Here is a 22,312-nt window from a genome sequence, read left to right as displayed (position 1 = left end):
GTGGAAAACTTGCGAAATGAAATATTGTTTGAGGCTTATTAGAGTGGATTCTCCGTTCATCCTGGAGTTACTAAAATGTATCATGACTTGAAGAGGATGTTTTGGTGGCCCGGAATGAAGAGTGATGTGTCGGCGTATGTAGCTAAGTGTTTGAAGTGACAGAAAATGAAAATTGAACATCAGAAGTCATCTGGCATGTTACAAGCATTAGAGGTTCCACAATGGAAATGGAAAGGCATCACTATGGATTTCATAACCGGTTTACCAATGACACGAGCTGAATTTGATGCGATTTGGGTGATTATAGATCGGTTGACTAAATCAGCTCATTTTCTACCTATTCGGATGACGTATTCCTTAGATGAATTGGCGAGAGTGTATATTACGGAGATTGTGTGATTGCATGATGTGCCGACTACAATTATATCATATCGTGATCCCGGTTTTACTTTGAGCTTTTGGAGAGTCTTTCACAAGGAGTTCAGTGCACGATTGTGTCTGAGTACCGTTTATCATCCACAAACGGATGGACAATCCGAGAGAACAATTCAAACTTTAGAGGATATGTTGAGAGTGTGCGTGTTAGATCAACTCGGCAGTTGGTATGAACATAGAGAATCAAGTGTTCTAGGTCTTGAATTGGTAGCTGAGACGACAGAGAAAATCAAGAAGATGAGAACCAGAATTCTCACTGCACAAAGGCATCAAAAGAGTTCTGTGAATTGACAGAGAAATCCATTAGAGTTTGAAGAGGGGTGAACATGTTTTCTTGAAAGTTACTCCCACGACAAGCATTGGACTAGCAACTAAAACAAAGAAGTTAAATCTTCGATACATTGGTCCATTTAAAATCTTGAAGAAGGTTGGTTTCATGGTGTATCAAGTGGCTTTGCCACCAAATCTTTTGAACTTGCATGACGTGTTCCACATTTCACCATTACGGAAGTATACTCCAGACACGTCTCATGTATTGGAGACCGAATCAGTTCAAATAAGAGAGAATTTGACTTTTCAAGTTACCCCGATACATTTTGATGATGTGAGTGTTAAAAAGCTCCGTGGAAAAGAAGTTCACTTGGTTAAGGTAGCTTGGAGTTGATCAGTCATTGAGGAACATACTTGGGAGTTGGAAGCCGATATGAGGAAGGACTATCCGCAATTATTTATAGGTAGCTTAATTTTGAGGACAAAATTTTCAATAAGGTGGGTAGGATGTAAAACTCGGTCAACTCGTAATTAATTATGTAATTAATTAAATATGGACAAAATTGTTAGAAAATTTAGCTATCGTAATTTGACAATTTAAATTTGATATTTGGACTCAGTGGATTTTTTTGAGTCAGAAAATATAGTTTTCTGTGTAAAAACGCACACTGGAAATTTGACCGGCAATATCGACTAAGATCTGTCCAGTATTGCAGCTGAGAAAATTTATTATGAGTGAGAAAGGTTAAAAAAATTAAAATTTGCAATTGAGATTGAAAAACTTTTTAAAACACACATTAAAACGTTAATCTTAAAGGTTTTGGCCAAAATTTGGACCAAACGGGCCATATATGTGAACTGGACCCAAGTTGGGCCAAAGCACAGCATATATATACCTTTACTAAAGTCATTTTAGCACCACCACCTTATTCATTTGTGTTGCAATGCTGAAATGAGAAAAGTGAAGGGAGAAGAGAGAAACCCTAACCTTTGAAACATTCAATCCACCATAACTTTCTCTCCGGTGCTCCAATTGCTACACAATTTGCGGCCACGCAAAACCCTCGTCATCCTCTACATTTATATCTAAAAATATTGGTAAGATTTTTCAGTTCTCATACCCCATTTTCATAGTATATGATATTTTCGAGTTTAAGTTTTGGATTTTGAGGAATTTTGTGATTTTGGTTGTTTATGGTGCTCTAGTATGTGCCATTAGTGAGTTTCATCAATCAATTTCGTGGGTTAAGGTAAGAAATCCCCATACCCTTGTGATTCATGAATTTTATGAATCCTAGGTTGATATATATATATATATATATGAAATTGTGTATATTAGAGTATTGGGTGCTTTTGGGTACACATTTGGGACTTGGAAATTGCTTGTGGAAGTGTTGGATGGAGCTTGGAGCTGAGTGGTGCAGAATTTAAAACCCACAAACTAACCGACAAGTGCACCGGGTCGTACCAAGTAATACCTCAGGTGAGTGAGGGTCGATCCCACGAGGATTGATGGACTAAGCAACAACGGTTAAATGATTTACTTAGTTAGGCAAGCAGAAAATAGTGTTTGAGAGTTTAATTGCATTAAACAGTAATTAAGAGAATATCAGAAAGCAAGCAGTAAATAAGATGGGAGAAACAATATGAAGAAGGTAGTTAAGGTTTCAGAATTATCTATTTTCTAGATTGAATTTTCTTACTAACTATTTTAATCCTGCAAGATTTAATTCATGGCAGGCTATATGTGACTAGACCCTAATTCCTTAGACCTTCCTAGTCTCCTCTAAAATTCATCAACTGTCAATTTCTTGGTCAATTAATTCCAATTAGAGGGTAAAGATCAAATTCTAGTTTATATGCCACAAAAATCCTAATTACCCAAATATAAAAAGATTATATGTCACGTATTCCATTAAGTCCAGATAATTAGAATTTAGGAGAAATTGTTTTCAAGCTGTTGTTCAAGTAAAGAGGTTTTCCAAGTTATACAAGAACTCAATTAGAACATGGGTCATACTTCCGTTCCACCCAAATTCATAAAATAAAGAACGAAAACAATTCTTGAAATATAAATCAAAACATGAATTAAAATAGAAAAATAATAGTATCAATCCATACAATAGACAGAGCTCCTAACCTTAACAGCGGAGGTTTAGTTGCTCATGGTTCAGAGAGAAAAATAAGGATTCAGGTAAATTGTAAAGTACGGAATGTAAATTGGAATAAAATTCCCTAATAGAATCCTCTAAAAAGGAAGTTTATTTCCCTTTTATATCTAATCCTAATAAATTTAAAATCTAGTTTCTAAAACTAAAAAAAAAATCTTTTCCTATTTAAAGATAAAAATAAAGTTTAAATCAGAATTAAATAAATAATCAGCAAGTCTTCAATTGATGGATGGGGACCACTTGCTTTGTAGGGTCCATGCTTAACTTGGGAAGTAACAGGAAGTGTTCTCCTGAGTCCTCCATTCTGCAGCCTCTAATTTGTGTTTTCTGGGCCAAAAACTGGATCAAAATAGCCCAAAAATCGCTCCCAGAGTTTTCTGCACGTGGCGCATGTCACGCATACGCGTCAGTCACGCATACGCATCGATGGTCTTCTTCGCTTGTCATGCGTACGTGTCAAATACGTGCACGCATCACCGTGTAAATCTTCAAATCACGCGCACGTGTCAGGTACGCGCACGCGTCGCTCATTGCTGTCATCTCCTTTAATTCTTATGCTACAGAAACTCCATCAAATCGAGCCGAATGCTACCTGAAATAAACAGAATTGCACAAGACTCAAAGTAGCATCCATAGTGGCTAAAAGATAATTAATTCTTGATTAAACTCAACAATTAAATGCAAATTCACTAGAAAAAGATAGGAAAGATGCTCACGCATCACAACACCAAACTTGAATTGTTGCTTGTCCTCAAGCAACCAAAATAAGTGCATGATTAAGATGTGAATTTGCATGATAAGTGAGAGTTTAGTCATGCTCAAGTCTATTCTTAAAATTAGGGTTTGTCCATTGTAATTTTGAACAGTTTTGGCATCTCACTCTCCTTTGAATCAGAGGAACGTCAGTGTCATTCGGAATTAGAATCCGGATCATATTATGAATTCTTTAATCTTTATACTCCAGTTTAATCCTTGAACTCAGCAAAATTTACTTTAATTTATTTTTCTTTGGTGCTTTGCACCTTGAGCCTAATCGTGACTTTAAATGTTTTGTCTCAAGTGTTACTTGACACAGAAACACCACAAGCACTTAACTGGGGGACTCTCTTTAAGTTCTGATTTTTCTTTCAGTTACTCCCAGACAGTGGTGCTCAAAGCCTTTGGCATACTCTGTTAAACACACTTGGTCTCGACTCTAAGTGTTCTGTCTCAAGGATTACTTGACACAATCACACCACAAGAATATGACTAGGGAAACAACTCTTTGAGCTTTTAATCATATCTGACCTCCCTAGTCATTGATGCTCAGAGCCTTGGACCTTGCTTTTATAGTTTTTTTTTTTTTTGCTGTTTCTTTTGCTTCAAGGATTAAATTTTTGTTTATTTCAGAGAAGTCATAATAATTCTCTAAATTCCTGTTCCTTATCCATCAACATCCTTTGATTCAAATTCAAATATGCACTGTTCATATCATGCATTCAAAATCACAAATAATACCACCACATTTAAGTAAATAAGACTACTATTAAATATAAACTCAATTTCTCATGTAATACATCACATTTTTTCTCCTTTCTTTTTTATTTTAAGCTTAGTGGGGTAATACATGAGACATCTTTCAGAATTAAAGCAATTAGGAGAAAACTAAACTAGAACCTAGGATTCTAACTAATAAGGGATCATGCAATAAACAAAGCAAAATAGCAGAAAACCGGAACATAACATAGTAAGAGCGGGAAGGAATAAAAAATGAAAGGAACTCAACCACGTCAGTAATTCTAGCGGTCATTTTATTCTTCAGGTTGTGCTCCTTCGTGAAGATGATTTCCCTCCCTTTGGTGCCATAAAAATAAACAGAAAACCCATAAGTGAAGCGACAACACCAAACTTAAAGGTTTGCTTGTCCTCAAGCAAAAAGGAACTGAAAACAAAAAGAAACAAATATTATGATGAAATAAGAATAAAAAGGATAAAAGAGAGAATTAGGATTTGGGGGAGAGAGAGAGAGAGAGAGAATGAAAATTTAAAAACTGGCCGGCGCACTAGTGGAGGTGTGCGGTGCAGGTGACGCGTACGCGTGGGTTGCCTGGTTTTGATAATGACGCGTAAGCGTCTGGCACGCGTACGCATGCCCTTGGTTTGTGCGAATCACGTGAAGGCAGCCGTGTGCATGCACAACTCTCTGTTCGAGTGGCTTGGAAACAAAAATTTTCATACGAAACATGCGCGTCATGCACGTGCAAGCGTGGATGAACATTTGTGCAAAGGACGCGCACACGTCAAGGATGCATTCGCGTGATCAAGTTTATGCTTCTAGCACACTTCCAGCCCCAAGCCATTACAACTCTCTGCCTAAACACTAATTGATGCCGATTTCAGGGTCACGCGTACGCGTCAGGGACGCGCACGCGTGGATGGCTAAAAGCGCAAACGACGTGCACACGTGAGGTGCGCGTACGCGTGGTCTTGTCTGTGCGCAAAGCATAGTTCCAGGGCCACTCCTACTCATCTCTCGGGTAAATTTTCTTCTTCTTTTTTTTTGAAATATTCGATTCCTGCTCTAGAATAGTTGCATGATCAAAAAACACATAAAACGAAAGAAAAACAGTAGAAACTCAATAAAAATCAAATAAATAAGAAAACCACAACTACAAAAATTAACTAAGGATATGAAATAATCGGGTTGCCTCCTGACAAGCGCTTCTTTACCATCACTAGCTTGACGGTCAGCTCCTCTAAAGAGGAGGATCATAGGGGCTTAGCTCTTCACCCCTTACTTTGAACTTCTTTCCTGTGTCTCCATAAAGTAGCTCAATATGCTCTAGAGAGAGGCTTCTGTTTACTGTATAAATCCATGCTGGATTTCTAGTCAACACCACTTTCATTCCAGGGGAGAAACCTTCAGTGGGGATCTTTTTGTTTCTCCATCCTCTGGGTACTTTCTTTTTAGGACCCTCTCCCTTGGTGGATGATGCATTCCCGACACCAAACTTAGGTTTAATGTCAGGAGGAATTTTATTGATTGTCACCAAAGGAGGTTTGAGCTGCAGATTCTGCTGTGCATCATCAGGGGGTTTTTGAAGGGTTTGATCAATAAGCTTAGTCTGCATGCACCTCTCTTCTTCACCTGCTGAAGGTACATCTTTGAAAACATGAAAAACTAGTTGCTCATTATGCACTCTAAGCACTAATTCACCCACTTCTACATCAATCAGCGCTCTTCCAGTGGCTAAGAATGGTCTTCCTAGAATTATAGAGGCATTCTCATCCTCCCCTGTGTCAAGAATCACAAAATTTGCTGGGAGGAAGAATTTACCCACTTTGACCAAGATATTCTCCACTAATCCGTATGCAGGCTTCATAGATTTGTCTGCCATCTGTAATGCTATCCTTATGGGTTGTGCCTCTTGGATTTGTAGCTTCTTCATCACGGACAATGGCATTAAATTAATGCTTGCTCCTAGATCACATAATGCATTCTCAAAGGTTGTGCTCCCAATGGTGCATGGAATTTGAAAGCTCCCTGGATCTGGCATCTTCCTTGGCAAGTTATTCTGAATTACGGCACTACATTCCTTAGTCAGGACTACTGTCTCATCTCCCTTTAAACGCTTCTTCTTTGACAACAGCTCCTTCATGAACTTGACATAGATAGGCATTTGCTCCAAAACCTCAGCAAAAAGAATATTGATTTGTAACTTTCTGAAGACTTCCAAGAAATTTGAAAGCTACTTGTCCTTGGTCTCCTTTTGAAGTCTCTGAGGATATGGCATCTTAGGCTTGTACTCAGGAGCCTTTGGCAATGTAGGATAAGTGTCAAGAGAGTCTGGGAATGGGTTTTCCGCACGCTTTGGAGGGGCGTGGTACACGAAATCGTGATACACACTTTCTTCACAACTCCGCGTAGCTGACCAGCAAGTGCACTGTGTCATCCAAGTAATACCTTACGTGAGTAAGGGTCGATCCCACGGAGATTGTCGGCTTAGAGCAAGCTATGGTCATCTTGTAAATCTCAGTCAGGCAGATTCAATTGGTTATGGGGTTTTGATAACTAAAAGATAAATAAGACATAAAATAAGATAGAAATACTTATGTAATTCATTGGTGGGAATTTTAGATAAGCGTATGGAGATGCTTTGTTCCTTCTGAATCACTACTTTCCTACTACCTTCATCCAGTCATGCATACTCTCTTCCATGGCAAGCCGTATGTTGGGGGATCACCGTTGTCAATGGCTACCGTCCGTCCTCTCAGTGAAAATGGTCCGGCTACGGGTTACGTAGGGCTAATCATCTGTTGGTTCTCGATCGTGTCGGAATAAGATCCAATTATCCTTTTGCACACTGTCACTGCGCCCAACAGTCATGATTTTGAAGCGCGTCACATTCATCCCATCCCAGATCCTACTCGGAATACCACAGACAAGGTTTAGACTTTCCGGATCTCAAGAATGCTGCCAATTGATTCTAGCTTATACCAAGAAGACTCTGATCTCACGGAATGGAAGGCACTGTTGTCAGGAGAGGCAACCAAGCGTCGTGGACTAGGAGGCCAAGAGATATACATTCAATCTTGTTTTCAGCTAGAACGGAAGTGGTTGTCAAGCACGCGTTCATAAGTGAGAATGGTGATTAGTGTCATTTGATCATCACATTCATCCTGTTGAAGTGCAAATGAATATCTTAGAACAAGAATAAGCTTGAATTGAATAGAAAATAGTAGTAATTGCATTAATTCATGAGGAACAACAGAGTTCCACACCTTAATCTATGTGGTGTAAAAACTCCACCGTTGAAAATACATAAGTGATGAAGGTCCGGCCATGCCTCCCAAATAACATGAAACAATCGAAAAGGGTTCAAAGACCTGACCCCAAGATCAAAGATGATCAAAAAGATGAAAATACAATAGTAAAAGGTCCTATTTATAATGAATTAGTAACCTAGGGTTTATAGAAATAAGTAAATGATGCATAAATCTACTTTCGGGGCCCATTTGGTGTGTGCTTGGGTTGAGCATTGAAGCTTTCACGTGCATAGGCTTTTCTTGGAGTTAAACTCCAGCTTTGGTGCCAATTTGGGCGTTTAACTCCAACTTTTATGCCAGTTCTGGCGTTTAACGCTAGAAAAGGGTCTCTAACCAGAGTTTTGATGCCAGTTTGGGCCATCAAATCTTGGGCAAAGTATGAACTATTATACATTTCTAGAAAGCCCAAGATGTCTATTTTCCAACGCAATTGAGAGCGGGCCAATTTGGCTTCTATAGCTCCAGAAAATCCACTTCGAGTGCAGGGAGGTCAGAATCCAATAGCATCTTCAGTCCTTTCTCAGCATCTGAATCAGATTTTTGCTCAGGTCCCTCAATTTCAGCCAGAAAATACCTAAAATCACAAAAAAAACAAAAAAACTCATAGTAAAGTCCAGAAATGTGATTTTTGCATAAAAACTAATAATTATATACTAAAAACTAACTAAATCATACTAAAAACTACCTAAAATAATGTCAAAAGCGTATAAATTATCCACTCATCACAACACCAAACTTAAATTGTTGCTTGTCCCCAAGCAACAGAAAACAAAATAGAATAAAAGGAAGAGAATATACAATGAATCTCACAATATCAATGAAACTCAGTCCCAATTAGATGAGCAGGGCTAGTAGCTTTTTGCTTCTGAACAGTTTTGGCATCTCACTTTATCCTTTGAAATTCAGAATGATTGGCATCTAAAGGAACTCAAAATTTTAGATAGTGTTATTGATTCTCCTAGTTCAGTATGTTGATTCTTGAACACAACTACTTTATGAGTTTTGGCCGTGACCCTAAGCACTTTGTTTTCCAGTATTACCACCAGATACATAAATGCCACAGACACATAACTGGGTGAACCTTTTCAGATTGTGACTCAGCTTTGCTAAAGTCCCGGTTAGAGGTGTCCAAAGTTCTTAAGCACACTCTTTTGCTTTGGATCATGACTTTAACCACTCAGTCTCAAGCTTTTCACTTGGACCTGCATGCCACAAGCACATGGTTAGGGACAGCTTGATTCAGCTGCTTAGGCCAGAATTTTATTCCTTTGGGCCCTCCTATCCATTAATGCTCAAAGCCTTGGATCCTTTTTACCCTTGCCTTTTGGTTTAAAGGGCTATTGGATTTTTCTTCTTGCTTTTTCTTTTTCTTTCTTTTTCTTTTTCACCATTTTTTTCTTTTTTTTCACAAGCTTTGTCTTTTTCACTACTTTTTCTTGCTTCAAGAATCAATTTCAAGATTTTTCAGATTATCAATAACATTTCTCTTTGTTCATCATGCTTTCAAGAGCCAACAATTTTAACATTCATAGACTTCACTATCAAAATTATGCACTATTCAAGCATTCATTCAGAAAATAAAAAGTATTGCCACCACATCAAAATAATTAGACTAATTTCAAGATAAAAGTTGAAATCCATGTACTTCTTGTTCTTTTGTAATTAGAAACATTTTTCATTTAAGAAAGGTGAAGGATTTATGGGACATTCATAGCTTCAAGGCATAGACACTAGACACTAATGATCATGCAATAAAGACACAAACATAGACAACATAAAGCATAAAATTGAAAAACAGAAAGATAAGAACAAGGAAATTAAAAAATGGGTCCATCTTAGTGATGGCGGCTAGTTCTCCTTCTTGAAGATCCTATGGAATACTTGAGCTCCTCAATGTCTCTTCCTTGCCTTTGTTGCTCTTTCCTCATGGCTATTTGATCCTCTCTAATTTCATGGAGAATAATGGAGTGCTCTTGGTGCTCCATCCTTAGTTGCTCCATATTGGAACTCAAATCTCCCAAAGAGGTGTTGAGTTGCTCCCAATAGTTGTGGAGGAAAATGCATCCCTTGAGGTATCTCAGGGATTTCTTAATGAGGGACTTCCTCATGCTTTTGTTGAGGTCCATAAGTGGGCTCTTTTGTTTGCTCCATCCTCTTTTTAGTGATGGGCTTGTCCTCTTCAATGAGGATGTCTTCCTCTATGACAATTCCAGCTAAACTGCATAGGTGACAAATGAGATGAGAGAATGCTAACCTTGCCAAAGTGGAAGGTTTGTCAGCAACCTTGTATAGTTCTAGAGGTATGATCTCATGAACTTCCACTTCCTCTCCAATCATGATGTTATGGATCATGATAGCCCGATCCACAGTCACTTCAGACCGGTTGCTAGTAGGAATAATAGAGCGTTGGATGAATTCCAACCATCCTCTAGCCACGGGTTTAAGGTCATGCCTTCTCAATTGAACTGGCTTGCCTTTGGAGTCTCTTTTCCACTGAGCTCCTTCCACACATATATCCATGAGGACTTAGTCCAACCTTTGATCAAAGTTGACCCTTCTAGTGTAGGGGCATGCATCTCCTTGCATCATTGGCAAGTTGAATGCCAACCTTACATTTTTCGGACTGAAATCTAAGTATTTTTCCTGAACCATTGTAAGCCAATTCTTTGGGTTCGGGTTCACACTTTGATCATGGTTTTTGGTGATCCATGCATTAGCATAAAACTCTTGAACTATTAAGATTCTGACTTATTGATTGGGGTTGGTGAGAACTTCCCAACCTCTTCTTCGAATCTCATGTCAGATCTCCGGATACTCATTCCTTTTGAGTATGAAAGGGACCTCAGGGATCACTTTCTTCTTGGCCACAACTTCATAGAAGTGGTCTTCATGGACCTTTAAGATGAATCTCTCTATCTCCCATGACTCGGAGGTGGAAGCTTTTTCCATCTTTTTCCTCTTTCTAGAGGTTTCTCTGGCCTTAGGTGCCATAAATGGTTATGGAAACACAAAAAGTAATGCTTTTTCCACACCAAACTTAAAAGGTTTGCTCGTCCTCGAGCAAAAGAAGAAAGAAGGGAGGAGAAGAAGAAGAAACTGGATGAGATGGAAAGGTGTGAGTGGTTCGGCTAAGGGGGGAAAGAAGTATTTATGATGTGTGAAAATGAAGGAGGGATGAGGGGTTTATATAGAAGTGGATAGAATGGTAGGGTTCGTGTATTTAGGGGTTGGGTTTGGGAGGGAAAGTTTTTGAATTTTGGATGGTGGGGTAGGTGGGATTTTTGGGAAAGGTTATTGGAATGTGTGAAGAAGAGAGAGATTGAGTTTAGGTAGGTGGGGATCCTGTGGGGTCCACAAATCCTGAGGTGTCAAAGATTTCTCATCCCTGCACCATTCTGGCGTGCAAACGCCCTCTAAGTGATAATCCTGGCATTAAATGCCAGGTTGCTGCCCATGTCTGGCATTTAACGCCAGCTTTTCTTCCCTTTCTGGCGTTTAATGCCAGCTTAGTGCCCTTTTCTGGCGTTAAACACCAGTCTGGTGCCCTTTTCTGACGTTAAACGCCCAGAATGGTGCCAGACCTCCTCCTCCAGGGTGTGCTATTTTTAATGCTATTTTTGAGTTTGCTTTGATTTTTGCAGTTGTTTTTGTGACTCCACATGATCATCAATCTAAAGAAAACATAAAATAACAATGGAAATTTAACATAGTTAAATAAAAATTGGGTTGCCTCCCAATAAGCGCTTCTTTAATGTCAATAGCTTGATAGTGAGCTCTCATGGAACTTCACAAATATTTAGAGCATGGTTGGGGCTTCCCAACACCAAACTTAAAGTTTGAATGTGGGGGCTCTATTTGACTTTGTATTGAGAGAAACTTTTCATGCTTCTTCTCCATGTGTACAGAAGGAGATCCTTGAGCCTTAAACACAAGGTAGTCCTCATTCACTTGAAGGACCAACTCTCCTCTGTCAACATCAATCACAGCTTTTGCTGTGGCTAGGAAGGGTCTACCAAGGATCCAGTGTCTAGGATTATGAAATCAGCAAGGATGTAAATGCCTTCAACCTTTACCAAGACATCCTCTACAAGTCCATAAGCCTGTTTCTTTGATTTGTCTGCCATCTCTAGTGAGATTCTTGCAGCTTTTACCTCAAAGATCCCTAGTTTCTCCATTACAGAGAGTGGCATGAGGTTTACACTTGACCCCAGGTCACACAGAGCCTTTTTAAAGGTCATGGTGCTAATGGTGCAAGGTATTAAGAACCTTATGGGATCCGGTTTCTTTTGAGGTATCTTCAGCTGAGCCAAGATGTTTAGTTCATTAATGAGCAATAGAGGTTCATCCTCCCAAGTCTCATTACCAAATAATTTTGCATTCAACTTCATAATTGCTCCTAGATACTGAGCAACTTGCTCTTAAGTAACAACTTCATCTTCTTCAAAGGAAGAATACTCATCAGAGCTCATGAATGGTAACAGGAAGTTCAGTGGAATCTCTATGGTCTCTAGATGAGCCTTAGATTTCTTTGGTTCCTCAAAAGGGAACTCCCTAATGGTTAGTGGACGTCCCATGAGGTCTTCTTCACTAGGAATCACTGCCTTCCCCTCCTCTACAGGTTCGGCCATGTTGGACGTGTAGATGGCCTTGCACTCTCTCTGGATTCTCTTCTGTATTGCTCGGGAGAGTACTAAGAGGAGTTTTAGTGACTCTTTTACTCAGCTGACCCACTTGTGCCTCCAAATTTCTTATGGAGGACCGTGCCTCAGTCATAAAACTGAGAGTGGCCTTGGATAGATCAGAGACTATGTTTGCTAAGCCAGAGAGGCTCTACTCAGAATTCTCTGTCTGTTGTTGAGAAGATAATGAAAAAGGTTTGCTATTGCTAAACCTATTTCTCCCACCATTATTGTTATTGAAGCTTTGTTGAGGCTTCTGTTGATCCTTCTATGAGAAATTTGGGTGATTCCTCCATGAAGGATTATAGGTGTTTCCATTGGGTTCTCCCATGTAATTCACCTCTTCCATTGCAGGGTTCTCAGGATCATAAGCTTCTTCTTCAGAAGATGCTTCTTTAGTACTGTCGGATGTAGCTTGAAATCCAGCCAAACTCTGAGAAATCATATTGACTTGTTGAGTCAATATTTTGTTCTGAGCCAATATGGCATTCAGAGTATCGATCTCAAGAAATCCTTTCTTCTGAGTCACCCCATTATTCATAGGATTTCTCTTAGAAGTATACATGAACTGGTTATTTGCAACCATTTCAATGAGTTTCTGAACTTCTGCAAGTGTCTTCAGATGAAGAGATCCACCAGCAGAGTGGTCTAATGACATTTTAGATAACTTAGACAGACCATCATAGAATAAAGATATGATGCTCCATTCTGGAAACACGTCAGAAGGACACCTTTCTGATCAATTGCTTGTATCTTTCCCAAGCTTCATAAAGGGATTCACCTTCTTTCTGTTTGAAGGTTTGAACTTCCACTCTAAGCTTACTCATCTTTTGAGGTGGAAAGAATTTAGCTAAGAAGGCATTGACCAGCTTTTCCTAAGAGTTCAGGTTGTCTTTAAGCTGTGAGTTCAACCATATACTAGCTCTGTCTCTTACAGCAAAAGGGAAAAGCATAAGTCTGTAGACCTCGGGATCAACTCCATTGGTCTTAACAGTGTCACAGATTTGCAAAAATTCAGCCAAGAACTGATGAGGATCTTTTAATGAAAGTCCATGAAACTTGCAATTCTGTTGCATCAGAGAAACTACTTGAGGCTCAAGCTCAAAGTTGTTTTCTCTAATGGCAGGAATAGAGATGCTTCTCCCGTAGAAATCAGGAGTTGGTGCAGTAAAGTCACCAAGCACCTTCCTTGCATTGTTGGCATTGTTGTTATTTTTGACTGCCATGTTTTCTTCTTTTTCGAAAATTTCTGCCAGATCCTCTCTAGAGAGTTGTGCTTTAACTTCTCTTAACTTCTTTTTCAGAGTCCTTTCAAGTTTAGGATCAGCTTCAACAAGAATTTCTTTATCTTTGTTCCTACTCATATGAAAGAGAAGAGAACAAGAAAGTATGGAATCCTCATGTCACAGAGATTCCTTTATGTGTTAGAGGAAAAGAAGAATAGAAGGATGAGGTAGAGAGAAGAATTTGAACTTATGGAGAGGGAAGGGGGTCTGAATTATTAAAGGAGGATAAGTGTTAGTGATTAAATAGAAAGAGATGGGAGAGAGAGAATTTTCAAAAATTTTTAGATGAAATAAAATTAGAGTTTAAAACAATTAGTTAATTAAAAAGATTTTTGAAAAAGTTGTTAATGGTTTTCGAAAATTTGAGAGAGAAAAGTAGTTAAGTGGTTTTGAAAAAGATAAGAGATAATAAGTTTTGAAAAGATAGAAAGTTAGAAAGAGATTTTGAAATTAGAATTTAAAAAGATGTGATTTGAAAAAGATATGATTTAAAAAAGATATGATTGAAAAGATATGATTGAAAAAAAATTAAGAAAGACTTGATTTTTTTTTAAATTGATGACTTGACTAACAATAAATTAAAAGATATGATTCTAAAATTCAAATATTGAACCTTTCTTAACAAGAAAGTAACAAACTTGAAATTTTTGAATCACAGCATTAATTATTAGGAAGGATTTTCGAAAATATTAAAAGAAAAATGAAAAAGATTTGATTTTGAAAAAGATATGGTTAATAAGAGAAGATATGAAAAAGATAAGATTTTGAAAAATTAGTTTTAAAACTTGAAAAATTGAAAAAGATTTGAATTGAAAACAAAATTACTTCCTTGATGTTATCCTGGCGTTAAACGCCAGAATGGCATTCTGGCGTTTAACGCCCAGAATGCTACCTCTTTGGGCGTTTAATGCCCAACCAGGTACCTTGGCTGGCATTAAACGCCAGAAATCCTTCCTTACTGGGCGTTTTGAACGCCTAGCTTTTTCTTTGTGATTCCTCTACTGTATGTTCTGAATCTTCAATTCTCTGTATTATTGACTTGAAAAGACATAATTTTGAATTTTTTTTAATTTTTTTATGATGAGAGGAAAAACAACATAATGAAATTAATCATGAAAAACTAAGATCAAACAAGGGATGCATGCAAGAACATTTTGAGTGTCAAGATGAACATCAATAACATATTTTTGAAAATCTTTAAGAAAAGAAAGACATGCAAGACACCAACTTAGAAATTTTCATACTAGAGACACTAACAATTTGAGAATGCACATGAGAAACAACAAAAGACACAAAACAAGAGAATTTAAAGATCAGACAAAGGAAAATCATCAAGAACAACTTGAAGATCAATGAAGAACACAATGCATATATTTTAGAAAAATGCAAGAAAAATAAAAACATGCAATTTACACCAAATTTAGAATGTGACACTAGACTCAAACAAGAAATACACAATTTTTTTATTTTAAGATTTTATAAAAGAATTTTATAATTTTTTGAAAATTATTTTGAAAAAGAAAATAAGAAACTCAAAATTTTTAATAAGAATTCCAGGAATCATGCAATGTTAGTCTAAAGCTTCAGTCTAAAAAGATTAGACATGGTTAACCAAGCATCAGCAGGACATTACATACAACAGCCAAATTGATGGGAATCAACTAGCTCCTGTGATGATAAAAGCATCATCTGAAACCCTAGAATTCATTCTTAAAAATTCTAAAGAACAAAATAAAAAGAAAGATACCTAATCTAAGCAACAAGATAAACCGTCAGTTGTCCAAAATTGAACAATCCCCGGCAACGGCACCAAAACCTTGGTACATGAAATCGTGATACACACACTTTCTTCACAACCCCGCGTAGCTGACCAGCAAGTGCACTAGGTCATCCAAGTAATACCTTACGTGAGTAAGGGTGGATCCCACGAAGATTGTCGGCTTGAAGCAAGATATGGTCATCTTACTTTTGATAACTAAAAGATAAATAAGACATAAAATAAGATAGAAATACTTATGTAATTCATTGGTGGGAATTTCAGATAAGCGTATGTAGATGCTTTGTTCCTTCTGAGTCTCTACTTTCTTACTGCTTTCATCCAGTCATGCGTACTCTCTTCCATGGCAAGCCGTATATTGGGGGATTACCGTTGTCAATGGCTACCATCCGTCCTCTCAGTGAAAATGGTCCTGCTACGGGTTACGTAGGGCTAATCATCTGTCGGTTCTCGATCGTGTAGAAATAAGATCCAATGATCCTTTTGCGCACTGTCACTGCGCCCAACAATCACGAGTTTGAAGCATGTCACAGTCACCCCATCCCAGATCCTACTCGGAATATCACAGATAAGGTTTAGACTTTTCGGATCTCAAGAATGCTGCCAATTGATTCTAGCTTATACCACGAAGACTCTGATCTCACAGAATGGAAGGCTCTGTTGTCAAGAGAGGCAACCATGCATCGTGGACCAGGAGGCCAAGAGATATACATTCAAACTTATTTTCAGGTAGAACGAAAGTGGTTGTCAGGCACGCGTTCATAAGTGAGAATGGTGATGAGTGTCACTTGATCATCACATTCATCATGTTGAAGTGCGAATGAATATCTTAGAACAAGAATAAGCTTGAATTGAATAGAAAACAGTAGTAATTGCATTAATTCATGAGGAACAACAGAGCTCCACACCTTAATTTATAAGGTGTAGAAACTCCACCGTTGAAAATACATAAGGCCATGCCTCCCAAATAACATGAAACAATCGAAAAGGGTTCAAAGACCTAATCCCAAGATCAAAGATGATCAAAATAATGAAAATACAATAGTAAAAGGTCCTATTTATAATGAACTAGTAACCTAGGGTTTACAGAAATAAGTAAATGATGCAGAAATCCACTTCCGGGGCCCACTTGGTGTGTGCTTGGGCTGAGCATTGAAGCTTTCACATGCATAGGCTTTTCTTGGAGTTAAACGCCAGCTCTGGTGCCAGTTTAGGTGTTTAACTCCAGCTTTTATGCCAGTTCTGGCATTTAACACCAGAAAAGGGTCTCTGACCGGCTTTTTGACGCCAGTTTGGGCCATCAAAACTCAAGAAAAGTATAAAATATTATACATTTCTGGAAAGTCCAAGATGTCTACTTTCCAACACAATTGAGAGTGCGCTAATTGAGCTTCTATAGCTCCAGAAAATCCACTTCGAGTGCAGGGAGGTCAGAATCTAATAGTATCTTCAGTCCTTTCTCAGCCTCTGAATCAGATTTTTGCTCAGATCCCTCAATTTCAGCCAGAAAATACCTAAAATCATAGAAAAACACATAAACTCATAGTAAAGTCCAGAAATGTGATTTTTGCATAAAAACTAATAATTATATACTAAAAACTAACTAAATCGTACTAAAAACTACCTAAAAATAATGCCAAAAAGCGTATAAATTATCCGCTCATCAGGGCGTGCTCTACTTATTCCTTCTTCTCCTCTGGATCTTCTTTTTCAACTAACTCTTCATTGACCTTGGTCTCAGAGCCAGCTACTTACTTCTCAGTTGAATAACCTTGCAATCTTTTTCAAGTGGCTCCTCATCAACTTGTGCTTCCATACTTGCCACTTGTCCACTTATCAAGGTGATAGCCTTGTATTTCTCTCTTGGATTTAGAATTGTGTTACCAGGAAGGCTATTAGTGGTCCTCTGATCAATTTCATTAACTTTTTTGGCTAATTGACCCATCTGAATCTCCAAGTTTTTTATTGATGCTCTGATTTCCTGTCTAAAACTTGCCAATATTGCTTCCAAATTATTGTTCTACTGGGGCTGAGAAGTTGCTTGCTGAGATGACTGAAATTGGTAGTTATTGTAATTGTTCTGTTGGGAACCGCCCTGAGAATTATTGTTAAAATTCTGAGGTCTCTGAGGTTAGTCCCTCCACCCAAAATTTAGGTAATTTCTCCACCCCTGATTGTATGTCTTAGAATATGGATCATTATTGGGATTTCTAAGACCACTCCCCATGTAATTGACCTATTTAGAAGAGGATTGAGCATAGTCATAATTATCATTTTGCACAAAATTACCTGTCATATCATAAGAGACCTCTTGAGGTGGATTTTGGGTGTTGATAGCTAAGACTTGCATGCCACTCATATGTTGAGTAAGTAGACTTATTTGCTGAGACATAAGCTTATTTTGAGCAAGAATAGCATTAAGAGCTTCGACTTCCATGATACTCTTCCTCTGAGGAGTCTCAGAGTTCACATGATTCATGTTAGATGAGTATAAATATTGGTTGCTAGCAACCAATTCAATAAGCTCAATAATCTCCTCCGGTGTCTTCTTCTTGTGCAATGAACCTCTTGCAAAATTATCTAAGCACATCTTAGATATTTCACCCAAACCTTCATAAAAGATATCTAGTTAGGTCCATTTGGAGAACATGTCCGGAGGGCATTGCCTAGTCAGTAGCTTGTATCTCTCCCAAGCTTCATAAAGAGTTTCACCATCCTTATGCCTGAAGGTCTGAACCTCCACCTTAAGCTTAGTCAGTTTCTTTGGTGGGAAAAATTTAGTGAGAAACTCAGTAACAACCTTGTTCCAAGTATCCAAACTCTCCTTGGATTGGGAAATAAAATAAAATTACTAAATAAAGCAAATAAATAAATTTTGAAAATTATGAGTGGAATTAAGGTAGAAAAAGTCGAAAAAAAAGAAAAAATAAAAAGAAAAGAATTAAAATAAAAATAACTAGGTAACACCAAACTTAAATTCAAAAATTAAGGGAAAATATTAATGCTATTTATTTATTTATATATTTATTTATTTTTTTGAAAATATGTAAAGCAAAATTTAAATAAAATCAAAACTAGAACGCCTAATTTAAGCAATCAAACAACTAATAGTTGTTAATCACTATCAATCCCCGGCAACGGCACCAAAAACTTGGTGCAGATTGTAAAACCCACAAACTAACTAGCAAGTGCACCGGGTCGTACCAAGTAATACCTCAGGTGAGTGACGGTCGATCCCACGAGGATTGATGGACTAAGCAACAACAGTTAAATGATTTACTTAGTTAGGCAAGCAGAAAATAGTGTTTGAGAGTTTAATTGCATTAAACAGTAATTAAGCGAATATCAGAAAGCAAGCAGTAAATAAGGTGGGAGAAACAATATGAAGAAGGCAGTTAATGTTTCAGAATTATCTATTTTCTGGATTGACTTTTTTTACTAACTATTTTAATCATGCAAGATTTAATTCATGGCAAACTATATGTGACTAGACCCTAAAATTCATCAACTGCCAATTTCTTGGTCAATTAATTCCAATTAGACGGTAAAGATCAAATTCCAGTTTATATGCCACAAAAATCCTAATTACCCAAATATAAGAGGATTATATGTCACGTATCTCGTTAAGTCCAGATAATTAGAATTTAGGAGAAATTATTTTCAAGCTGTTGTTCAAGTAAAGAGCTTTTCCAAGTTATACAAGAACTCAATTAGAACATGGGTCATACTTCCGTTCCACCCAAATTCATAAAATAAAAAACGAAAACAATTCTTGAAATATAAATCAAAACATGAATTAAAATAGAAAAACAATAGTATCAATCCATACAATAGACAGAGCTCCTAACCTTAACAGCGGAATTTAGTTGCTCATGGTTCAGAGAGAAAAATAAGGATTCAGGTAAACTGTAAAGTATGAAATGTAAATTGGAATAGAATTCCCTAATGGAATCCCCTAAAAAGGAAGTTTCTTTCCCTTTTATATCTAATCCTAATAAATTTAAAATCTAGTTTCTAAAACTAAAAAAAAACATCTTTTCTTATTTAAAGATAAAAATAAAGTTTAAATCAGAATTAAATAAATAATCAGCAAGTCTTCAATTGATGGATGGGGACCACTTGCTTCGTATGGTCCATGCTTAACTTGGAAAGTAATGGGAAGTGTTCTCCTGAGTCCTCCATTCTACAGCCTCTAATCTGTGTTTCCTGGGCCAAAAACTGGGTCAAAAATAGCCTAGAAATTGCTCCCAGCATTTTCTGCATTTTCTGCACGTGGCGCATGTCACACGTACACGTCGGTCACGTGTACGTGTCGATGGTCTTCTTCGCGTGTCACACGTACGCATAAAATATGTGCACGTGTCGCCATGCAAATCTTCAAATCACGCACACGCGTCAGGTACGCGAATGCGTCAGGTACGTGCACGCGTTGCTCCTCGCTGTCATCTCCTTTAATTCTTATGCTGTAGAAACTCCATCAAATCGAGCCGAATGCTACCTAAAATAACCAGAATTGCACAAGACTCAAAGTAGCATCCATAGTGGCTAAAAGATAATTAATTCTTGATTAAACTCAACAGTTTAAATGCAAATTCACAAGGAAAAAATAAGAAAGATGCTCACGCGTCACTGAGACTTGGTGAAATTTCACAAGTAGAAAGCTTGATTTTGACTTCCAAAGAGATACGATTTTAGTTTCATTTAAGTACCATATAATGTAGTATGAAATCCTAGGCTAGATGTCCCTAAGATTACGTTTGAATTGTGTTTTTTGATGGATTTAATATGTGTAGATGATATGTTGTGATAATTGATGATTTGGATGAGAATAATGTGATGATTCATAGTTGATGTGTTGTTGGAATTGGTGTTGGGTAGTGAATTATTCAATTATGAGTTATATATATATATGTTGAATTGATGAATATTCGGCTAGAGGTCATGAATTTTTGGCCGGAGGCCATGGTAAGTTGTTGAATATATTGTGTGAATGATGTTTGAAATTAAATGGAATTTGATAATGAATGTATAAAAAGTTGGAATGATTGATAGGATATTGTGAATTGAGAATTGAGAAGCCAAGTGGATGGAATTTGAGTTGAAATAAATAAATGATGTAGGTTTGAACTTGGTTGAGTGTGATGTGAATTGAGTTGGTTTGGGTTCATTTTGTTGATTGAAAATGGTTAAGGCTTGTGAATCTTTGGAAAATTGGTAAATTCTGCTTTATTAGTAAAAATAGATTTTTGACAAACTTTGGTGGGCCGTAACTCGGTCATCAATATTGAAAATTTTACAAAACTAAATTTTATGAAAATTCATTTATCGATCTTTCTAACGGTTCAAGAATGGATGAAAAATGAATTTTGTGCAAAAAGATATGAAGGTTTAAAAATTTGGTTCAAAAATTGAAATTTTCACTTATCATCTTTTTGCAATTCTGCAATATTATGCGTACACGGATGTGCCACGCGATGTGGAAGTTGGGCACTGCCCAGTAACCCGCATACACGGAGGGAGGCATGCATACGCGGAAGTGCCAAAATTGCAAACTTGCATACGTAGACGTCATATGCTATGCAAGCGAACCCCGCTGCCTAAACCATCAGCGTATGCGAACATGTACATATGTAGGCGACTTTGTCAATTTTTCTGAAAAGTGAGTTTTTTTAGTTTTTAACCATTTTTTTAGCCTTTTAACCCTTTACAAACCTCGATAAAAGTATAGAGCCAATGTAATTAAGGATAGAGGAGTTAGAATTGAGAATTAGTGAGATGAGTTAGTGAATTGAATGATAGCAACAAATTATGAGATGATGTACGATGAGGATGAATCTGATGATTGATTGTGAATATGAATGGATGATGATGGATGAGTTTAATTAGGATTGAATATGATTTGAGATGAGATTGATAATGAGAATGATAATGATTATCAGATTGATATTGAATATGATTCTGGTTGTGATACACCTGTTTGGGTAGATGCAGTGGCATTGAACCACTTACTCCGGGTTTGGTTTAAATCTCCTGGGGTGCAGTGGTTTGCCCCCACTTGCTCCCGGTCGAGAATGATTTGAGATTTGAAAAATTATCTAAGTTTTAGATTTTCTTAGGTAGATGCAGTGGGACGGCTCCACTTGCTCCAGGTTGAGATCTGAGATTCTGTTGACTCTTTGACGATTGGATTTTTGACGGTTTAGAATTTCACAAATGAAATCTCGTTGCAAGTATAGTTTCTAAACCAATCACTAATCCTTTCATACAAAAGATTGTTTGTCACAAGTACAAACCCCTAAAATCTATAAACCAAAGTATTTAAATCTCGGGTCGTCTCTCAAAGGACTTGCAGGGTAGTGTTCTTGTTATTGGTTATGGATTTATTTATTTTGGGGTTTTAGATGAGAAAAATGAATAGTAAATGGTAAGAAAACTTTATTAACAAAATGGTCTTGGCAAGATTTGGTTGTCAAGGGTCTTCATCATTATCACTAGCCACAAGTATGGTAGTTGCAAGGATTAATCCCACTTAGTCATCCTTAAATCAATTAACAAAGGAAAGTCAAGTGAGTTATATCAATCCTAGTCCATAAGTCCTAGCTTTCCACTAATTGGATTAATGAAGGCTAGAGTTAATGGCTATCAACTAGCAATCAATTGGACACTAGTGACTCAAGAAATCCTAAGTTACCTTCCCAAGCCAAGAACATAAAATCCTACTCTAACATCCTCTCAAGCATTTCATCAAACACTTGGAGGGTAATGAAAGAAAGCATTTTTATTTGTAAGAATAAAAGGAATCAACAACCAACAATTACAAAGAATTAACAAAACAACAATCAAAAACATCACATTCACATGAATTATCTCAAATTGCATTATTAAAAG

Source organism: Arachis duranensis, chromosome 9 (genome assembly GCF_000817695.3).
Source record: "Arachis duranensis cultivar V14167 chromosome 9, aradu.V14167.gnm2.J7QH, whole genome shotgun sequence".
NCBI lineage: Eukaryota > Viridiplantae > Streptophyta > Magnoliopsida > Fabales > Fabaceae > Arachis > Arachis duranensis.
Note: the sequence above shows the minus strand (reverse complement) of the source record.